This window comes from Podarcis bocagei (assembly GCF_964188305.1).
Source record: "Podarcis bocagei genome assembly, chromosome: 7".
NCBI classification, from domain to species: domain Eukaryota; kingdom Metazoa; phylum Chordata; class Lepidosauria; order Squamata; family Lacertidae; genus Podarcis; species Podarcis bocagei.
In genome coordinates, this window is record NC_138132.1 from 39,892,335 (window position 1) to 39,901,965 (window position 9,631).

Below are 9,631 nucleotides of genomic sequence, written 5' to 3' on the forward strand. Positions count from 1 at the left end.
CTCCCGGTGGCTTCCGCCAGCGCCGGCCTTGCCGCCTGGAGCGAACGGCGCGGTTCTCACCTGGGGCGGGCCGGGGGCGAGGGTCTCGGGGCCGGGGCGGGCGCCTGGCTGAGCCGCTCGCGCTTCTCTAGCTACCTCCTCCGCTGGTTCCCAAACAAAATGGCGCCGGGAGTCGCGCGCTCACGTCGCGGCCCTTCTCTTCCCGTCTTCCCCTGCGACGGACGTAAGGCCAGGGGGCGGGGGCTCCTCGATCTCGCTTAGCTCGCCCGCGCGAGGAAGCCCTGGCCCAATCGCAGGCTGTGCCCAGCTCCGCGCTCGAGCCCGCCTCCCTGCTTTCGTCCAATCCCTACCTCGCGGGGCAGCGCGATATTATTTTTTCCCCTTTGCGTCTGCGTAGGGACGAAGGCCAGGTTACCCAATCCGTGTTCGGAAGTGGTTGTTGGAAGGCGGCGCAAAGCGGAGGGGATGGCTAGGGGGCGCTGCAGAACTATCGGCCGGCAAGGATTGGCTAAAGGCAATATTGAGCTCAGCTCGGCCAATCATAACGTGGCGCCACGAAGGGAGCGTGTCAGCTACGACCAATAACAGTAGGGCGCGGTTGCTGTGGCCGAGGAGCCAGGCGTGAGGCGCGATTCCTTGGGAAGTGTAACGGGGCAGCTAGGAGGTCGACGAGCACTCCACCCTCCAAGGAAGCGCATGCGCACGGGCTTCCCAGAGAGCAGGGGTGCGCCTGAGGTGGTTGTGCAGCTGCTAAGCGGGTTTTCGCAGCCTCCCTTAGGAGCCGCTCCCGGCGCCTGGCTTGTGGGGGGTCCTCTCGGAAGTCTGCTTCCCTGGGGCTTCTCCGCGGGGCCGGAGTAGACGGGGGTCTGAGGGGGACCAAAGTGTTGGAGAAGCAGCATCCTGGGTGGGGGAAACCACGTGCCATTGGGGTCTGTTTCCTTCAGGAAAATAAAAAGGGCAACTGAGAGCGGACGTGAAAGAGGTGCTTAAAACCACGGCGGTGCGGTGGAGAAAGTGGGCAAAGAAGTCCCCCCCCCCCTCGTAACGTTGAACCCCCGCCAGTGAAGCTGAATGTTGCAAGATTCAGGCCCGACCAACTCGCTGCTACTTCCTCCTCGCCTAATTAAAGTGTGTTGCGAGGCCCACAACTCTGAGGGCTTAAACAAATCTGTTTAGGCAGATTCGTGGAGAAGGAGAATAGATAGGCAGCTGTGTACAGTGCTGCCAGTAGTCAAGGCTGAGAGGCCTCCAAGTAGGTTAGTGGACCGCACAAGTGTGTTGCCTTCATGTGGCTGCTTTGGGGCTTCTGGCAGGCATTGGATTGGCCACTTATTGGATCAGGTTGATGGCCTGATCAAGCAGTGCTCTTCCAATTTATTTAATTTGTATACCACCCATAGATCTCAGCAGTCCACAATGTACAAAACACAAAATATGTAATAAAAATAAAATCAAAGACAACACAATAATATCCCCTTCCACAGCACATTTTAAAAGGGCATCGGATGTCAGTCAGCCAAAGGCCTGGTTAAAGAGGACCATTCCACAAATGGGAAGTCATTGCAGAAAAGGGCCATTTGTAGCACCCTGCTTGTGGTTAACGCTTAGCTGGAATGAAATATTCAACGCAGCAATAGAGAAATTAAAATAATTATTTATTTGTCAGACAAATAAATGAGAGGCACAGTGGTATATGGTTACCAAGCTCTGGCCTGGCCTCCTGCCATTATGGCCAGCACTTATATTCCCTTAATCCAGCCCCCTTTGCTCCTCCTTTGGCTGCCTCTGTCCAATCAGCCTGGTTGGATTTCCTATTGGCTGATTGCTATAACCAATCCTAAAAGATACACCCATATCCTCCTGTCCTTATATGGAACACAAAGAGCTATATATTGTTACATCTATAAATGACAAATAAGTAGTAATATATCTTACATGTGTCTCAACAAGGAATCTTAATTACCAGCTCACCTCTTGCCCTCCTTGCCCTATTGCCTTCTAAAACAAATGGTTAATCTTAAATTTTTATCTTAAACATATGTCAAGGATCTTGAGTTTCACATCAACATTGAAAGATCTCCTTCATTTGAAGGTTTCTAAACAAATGTCTGACAACTAATATATCAGGACTGCTTGGATGGCGTCTTCCTGTCTGGCAGGGGGGGCTCGGCTGGTGTCTGACTTAATTACAACTCTTACAACTATATGAAATAAGAATTTAGCATTTGTTAAATCCTTTGCATAATTACATCTATGCCAATACACTTAATACACAACACAGGTAGCCTCTTAAAAGGAATAAGGTCTTTGTAAAGTAGAAAAGGGAACTCAGTAAAAAAAGGAACACAGTAAAAAACCGCTTTAAAAGAAGCCTCTTCAGTTTAACACCCCCCCCTTCAGCCAGCTGCTTTTCCCATTAGCTCTTCCCAACATTTATTGCCCTCTAACTCTCTCAGTTTAAGAAAGAAACAGCTTTAAAAGGAGACTTCCCAAAAATTGCTCTCTTTCTCCATTTGGTCTTTAACCTTACAAAGAAGATCTGGCTCATTTTACTGGGAGGCACATTGGTATTATTTTACTATTTACTCATTCCTAATTATATTTATCTCTGCCTTTGTTATCTTCTGTAACATGTAGGGTCAGTGTCCTTACTCAGTCTGTAATTCCAGCTTTTACGACTTTGAGATTTGTTTTCTGCTATAAATCAAGGGGCCCCTTGTCTAGGAGGAAAACATTGCCAGTGTTTTCTTAAGCAGCTGGTCTGCCTGGCATGAAACTTTTGAAAATCTAAGCCCTCTCTTTAATATACAAGTCCTGATCAAACATTAATAAAATGCAGGCTTATGCCTGATGCCTCATTCCCCCCTTTCAAGCTCAAGGACCTTCGTCCCAAGTGTCCTTGATAGCTTGACCTTCATCATATTCCTGAGGTAAAGCTCTGTATAGGGCCATGATATGAGGTAGAGTTTCATTTGAAACCATCTTGCTAATTGTACTTCTAAAACATGAAATGATACATGGCATCATACATAAAACCATTACCACTACTGTCAAGAAAAACAAGCAAGACAATAGTATCCCTTTGAGTCCTGTGACATTAGGTAACCAATTGGTGAGCCATCCCATATCCCATCCTTCCCATGTTTGTACTGGGACATGTGCTATATTCTCCATCTTTGTGGCCAACACACGGATTGCCTCACCATTATCTGAAATGTTAAAGCAACAGGCATTCCCTGTCAAGTTCAAGACTCCACATAGGCCTCCCTGCTTGGCAAGTACATAATCCATTCCCATTTTCAGCTGCAAAATGGCGGCTCTACTTTCATCCAGCTGTCGTGCAATAAGTCTCAAACTCTGGGCCGTTGCATTGGTTACAAGTTCCACTACTGCTTGCAATCGAATTATTCTGTTTAGATTATAAATAGGATCCCGTGCCCCTTGTATGAGCTCACCAGGATTCCAGGAGGCGGGATCATAATAGGCTATAATGCGCTCTGGTGGCCAATCATCAGTACCGCTCCAACTTTGGGTACTTCCTCCTGCTATATGAGAAATATCAGCGTTTCTTCGTGTACGCTTGGCCAAATTAGTGGGCATAATCCACATTGGTGGTAATACCCATCCCAGGAAACAAGTCCCACTCCATTTGGAGGGGAGTTTCTTGTATGCCCATTCTCCACATATCCACCACAACCATCGGGTCTGAGGTTTTTGGTACGTGGAGTACAGAAGGCGAAATATCAAAAGAGGTAGAGAGTTCACAGTGCAGTATGTTAGATTGCCTTTTTCTGTCACAGTTATGTTCCATACCACTTTCCATGCATGAATAAAAGGAGGTGCACAGGGCAAGGCATTCCGAGTTCGATAGGTAGTATCGTGTGCCCAGGTATTCTTAATATTATCCCAAGTATAGTGACAATGAGAAGAGCCTATTATGGTAGAATCAGCTGCACCTGATGATTTATGTACACAGAATTCCCCTTGTACAGGTATAACTCGTAATGGTTTAGTTGAGTTCCATCCGGGGAAATTCTGTATTTCTGTTTGGTGTGGTATTTCGCTTACCATACCAATGGCATCTAATGGTATCGGTAATAAGGGCATACCTCCCTCTGAATCATCTGGCCCAAGAGAGCAAACAAGGCAATTGGTCCTATTTGCAACATTGGCTACCATTTCAGCTAAACCTACCCACATATTGTGGTCATGGCGGAATCCATATTTAGTCAATTTGGTCAGATTCAAGGACCCTTCCCCTTCCCAAGGGATCAGGATTAATAATAAAATCATGTTGATGTCTAGCATATGCATTCCTTCCACAAAAGATTACCTTATTGTGATAGCAAATAAATATTAGTCCCAATATAACTCCCCCAGTGACAGAAATGGGGAACCACCAAGACCAAAACATATATCCCGAGGATCCCCAATGAGTAATATCTCTGATAATTGTTCCACAAGGGGGGGGGCATTCAATTAATTGTATAAGAGAATCTTTCCTTTCACAATCGCTGGTTCAGATGCTCCTCAAGCTTCAGGCGTGCGCAGGTCAGCCAGCTTCCAGGTTGTGGCTGCAGCAGGCCGGTCGTCTAATGTTGCCCGTGACCTAGCCCGTTCCCGGTAGGGCTAGATACAGGGGTTTTTTTTGGAGAGAGTCAGTTTAAGAGGATTAGAGGGGTCACCTTTGCACGTCCAACTGCCTTCGGACTTCTTCAAACGGGAGTGATGAATCCAGGGGGTCACCTCAGCTACCTTCACCGCTGTTGGAGTAGAGAGCAAGACGGTGTAAGGTCCACGCCACTTAGGTGCAAGTGGATCACGTTTCCACTCTTTCACCCATACGCTATCGCCAGCCTGGAACTGATGAATCGGCTCGGCAATGCTGCACGGCGTGCGCTCGAGGGCCCACCTGTTAAGAGAAACAAAAACACGGGAGAGAGATTGCACTTGTCCCTGTGTCACATGGTCTCCTATTTGTTTAAGATCAGCTGAAATATCCTGAACAAAGGAGGGCGGTCTCCCATACAGGAGCTCAAAAGGTGACAACTTAAGTCTTTTTGTGGGTGCACACCGAACACGAAACAGTGTTATGGGTAACACATCTACCCATCCCAATCCCGTTTCCTGGGTTAATTTTGCCAATTGGGTTTTCAGAGTCCGATTCATTCTTTCAGTTTTCCCTGAACTCTGAGGCCTATAGGCTGCATGCAGTCTCCATTTCACTTGTAGGACTCGACATACTTCTTGTACTACTTGATCAATGAACGCTGGCCCATTATCACTTCCAATGCATCTAGGTAACCCAAACCTCGGGATCAATTCAGTGAGGAGTCTCTTAGTTACCTCTCGTGCCTTTTCAGTTCGGGTGGGAAAAGCTTCAACCCATCCGGTAAAAGTATCTACAAACACAAGGAGATACTTGAATCCCTTAGAAGGGACCAGCTCTGTGAAGTCCACAATTAGGCTTTCCATGGGGACATATCCCACATGTTGGATTCCAGGAGGTTGTACCGGTCCCTGCCTGGGATTGTTTTTAGCACAAAGAACACATTTCTGTGAAATGCAAGTTGCTAATTGTGATAGGTTAATAATATACAACTTCCGACTGAGACTCTCTCTAGTTGCAGTACCGCCAAGGTGAGTAGATTCATGATAATTTCTTACAATTGTGCCTGCTAGATGATGAGGTACATAAATCCTATTGTCTGGCAGGATCATCCAACCGTCCTTCACAACTGCTCCTTCCTGTTCAGCCCACTTCCTCTCTTCTGGGGTATAGTGAGGTTTAACTTCTTCTGGAACTACCTCTGGTATGAGGGCTGCTATAAATCCTCCCACAGGCTTTTGGGCTGCCTCTCGGGCTGCTTTGTCAGCAGCATGATTTCCTCTGGTTATTGGATCCCTTCCTCGTCCATGACCTTTGCAGTGCATTACAGCAATCTGTTCTGGAGCCCATACTGCTTCTAACAGGATTTCTACTTCAGGTCCATATTTCAAGGCCTTCCCGTGGGCTCCTATTAGACCTCTTTCTTTCCATAGAGCACCATGTGCATGCAGGGTTAAGAAGGCATATTTAGAATCAGTATAGATGTTTGCCTTACATCCGGCTGCCAATTGCAGAGCTCTAGTTAAACCTATAAGTTCAGCTTTTTGTGCTGAGGTGCCAGCAGGCAAAGCTTCAGCTTCCACAACTTCCTCATTGGTGACCACAGCATATCCTGCTCGTCTGGCACCTTCATGCAGGTAACTGCTACCATCAGTATAATATACAACATCTGGATTTTTCAATGGTTCATCTTTCAGATCGGGTCTACTGGAATAAACTTCATCCATTACTTGGAGACAATCATGTGATTCCTCATCATCTACCTCTGGTAGGGGCAGCAAAGTCGCTGGATTGAGCATATTCACTACTCGTAGATGAATCCTGGGATTTTCACACAATAGGCCTTGGTACCTAGCCATCCTTGGGTTCGTTAGCCAATAACTACCCTTATATTCCATGAGCGTCAGAACAGCATGAGGTACATTCACATACATCGTCTGGCCGAAGGTAAATTTATCAGCTTCTTTAACAAGGCTTGCAGTGGCCGCTACTGCCCTTAGGCATGGAGGCCATCCTTTTGCTACTGAGTCCAATTGTTTTGACAAATAAGCTACTGGACGGTTCCAACTTCCTAATCTCTGGGTCAGGACTGCCGCTGCAATCCCATTCTGTTCATGTACATACAGCTGAAAGGGTTTTTCCGAATTAGGCAGTCCAAGGGCTGGGGCCTCCATAAGTCGTTGTTTAATAACTAAAAAGGCTTGTTGCTGCTCAGGTCCCCATACGAATGGGTCCTTTTCTGCACCTCGAGTGCTTTCATGTAAGGGTTTGGCCAGACTGCTGAAATCAGGTATCCATAGTCTACAAAACCCTGCTGTTCCCAGGAATCCTCTGAGTTGTTTCCTTGTGGTAGGTTCCTTGATAAGGCAAATAGCTTCTTTCCTCTCTGGTCTCAATGCTCGTTGTTGGTGTGAGATGTCAAAGCCCAAATATTTGACCTTTTCTAAACATAACTGTGCCTTTTTCTGGGAAACTCGGTAGCCAGCTTGCCAGAGCAAGTGGAGCAGTTCCTCTGTACCTTCTTTACAGGTATCAAAATCCTTTGCCGCTAGTATAAGGTCATCTACATATTGCAGAACCACCTTTTCTCCAGGTATTGAGGGGTAACTTGTTAGATCCTTCGCCAAGGCAGTGCCAAATAAAGTTGGGGAATTTTTGAATCCCTGGGGCAATCTTGTCCAGGTTAGCTGGCCTTTTGTTCCTGTCAAAGGGTCTTCCCACTGGAAGGCAAATATAGGTTGGCTCTGTGGTGCCAGCCGGCAACAGAAGAATGCATCTTTCAAGTCCAATACAGTAAAAAATGTTGCTTCTGGTGGGATCAAACTCAGCAGGGTATATGGGTTTGGTACATTTGGGTGCAAGGTCTCGATAGCCTGGTTTACGAGCCTCAAGTCCTGCACTGGCCTGTATTCATCTGTCCCAGGTTTTCGAACAGGCAAAAGGGGTGTGTTCCATTCTGATTGGCAGGGCTTAAGCAGACCATATTTTAATAGGCGGTCCAAATGTTTCTGGATGCCCTCTGCTGCTCGCCGGGGTAAAGGATATTGCTTTACAGATACAGGGGTAGCCATAGGTTTTAAGGTTACTACAATTGGAGCTATATTCTTGGCCATTCCTGGTGGGCTATTTTCGGCCCATACTCCTGGTGGCACCTGTAGAGTTCGGAGGAGCTTGTTTAACTCTGTATCCAATGTGGGTTGGACTTGCAGGGCTGACATTAGGCGCCATGATTGTTCCTTAGGTACTGAGAGGGAAATTATTCCTGCTGCCTTTGATGGCAGTTTCATTTCTGGACCTCGAGGAGTGAAGGTGATTTGGGCCTGCAATTTGGACAGCATATCTCTACCTAAGAGAGGTATTGGACACTCAGGTATATACAAAAATTGATGGGTTAAACGATGTCCCCCAATCTGGCATTCCAAAGGTTGGAGGAAAGACCTCTTAGCTGACTGACCAGTGGCACTTTTAATGACTACACTTTTGGATGCCTTTTTCTGCAATAGTTCTGGGAGTACTGAGTATTCAGCCCCAGTATCAATCATAAAGTCTATTAAATGGCTTCCTAATTGAATCGTGACCGTGGGCTCCTGGAAGCCTAACTTTATGGAGTCCGGTCGTTCCTAGTCTTGGGTAAAATCCTCCTCTGCCAGTCCAATGACATTGTCCCTACTCCGTACTTGTCCAGGTCTCTGATATCTTCCATCTCGGATCATTCCCCGTCCCCGTCCCTGGTTTCTTGGGCCGGAGCCTGGGCCTGGGCCTGGGCCTGGGCGCACTTCTTCCAACCTCAGGGGTTCAGGACACTCCCGCTTCCAATGACCCTCCTTCTTGCAATTCGCACATTGATTCCTTCCCAGTGGTGGATTCCTTCCCCGCCCTCTTCCTCCATTTAAGGGGCGGTAGTCTTGCTTCACTGCTGTGGCTAGCATTACCATCTTTTCCTTCTGCCACTTCTTCTTCTCTTGTTTCTCAGCCTCATCCCTATTCCGATAAACTCGGCGTGCAATGGCCATAATTTGGCTCATCAGCATCCCTTCCCATCCTTCTGATTTCTGAATTTTCTTACGAATGTCAGAAGCGCACTGGGCCACAAATGTAGCAGTAATCATTCTGCTGTTTTCAGGGGCTTCAGGGTCAAAAGGAGTCCATATACGATAGGCTTCTTGCAGCCTCTCTAAAAAGTCTCCTGGACTCTCATTTGGTTTCTGTTCTACCTCTGAGACTTTAGACATATTAGTGGGCTTCTGGCATGCCCTGCGGATACCTTGCACAAGCGTCTGGCGGTAGGTGGTAAGTCTGGCCAGATGAATTACATTGTTTGGATCCCAATTAGGATCTTCCAAGGGAAAGTTGTCTTGGAGATGACGGTCAATATTAAAAATATTTCCCACTCTGGCCTGCTCACGCAAATATATCTGTGCCTTTTCAATTATGTCTCTCCTTTCCTCAGTGGTGAACAGAGTATTCAGGAGCTGGCGGCAATCTGTCCAAGTAGGACTATGAGTATTTATTATTGAAGTCACCAAGTCCATCATAGCCTGAGGTTTTTCTGCGAAAGATGGGGTGTGTGTTTTCCAATTCATCAGATCCGTAGTTGTGAATGGAATGTACTGGAGGGTCGAAGTTCGAGGTGGCCGTGGTCCGAGTTGCCCGTTAACCAGCACAGGCTCCTCAAGTGCATCAAATACTCTTCTGAGAGGGGCTACTACGTGATCTTTCTCTTCGCTTTGCTCTAGGGGCCTCAAATCATAGGGGATGGTATTTGTCCCAAGGCGTTCTTTTAGCAGCCTTATACGCCTGGCTGTATTGCTTGCTGACCGATTAAGGTCTCCCTGTAACTTCTGTAATAATTCTCTAGGACTTGGATGTACAGGAGTTTGGGGTAGGCAATCAGTTGTTCCACTAAAAGAGACTGTAGATGGAGTTCTACTGGGACTCACAGATGGAATAACCGCTTCTGCTTGGGCTTTATTATAGGCCTCCAATGCCTCCTGAAGATATTTATCATAATCTATCAAGGAA

The 9,631-nt window shown here is 47.1% G+C and overlaps 1 protein-coding gene across 7 annotated transcripts in view; it reads right to left on the reverse strand.

The window, feature by feature from the left end:
* The window catches only part of CNOT1 (CCR4-NOT transcription complex subunit 1), a 61,074-nt gene extending 60,863 nt beyond the window's left edge, over positions 1–211 (reverse strand). For 6 of the 7 annotated variants that reach the window (XM_081202188.1, XM_081202184.1, XM_081202187.1 and 3 more), the window contains exon 1: positions 61–211. The gene's annotated coding sequence lies outside the window, so the exon portion shown is untranslated. The remainder of the gene's footprint in view (positions 1–60) is intronic. The other variant, XM_081202183.1, reaches the window with a different exon arrangement.
* Between the last annotated feature and the right edge of the window lie 9,420 nt (positions 212–9,631).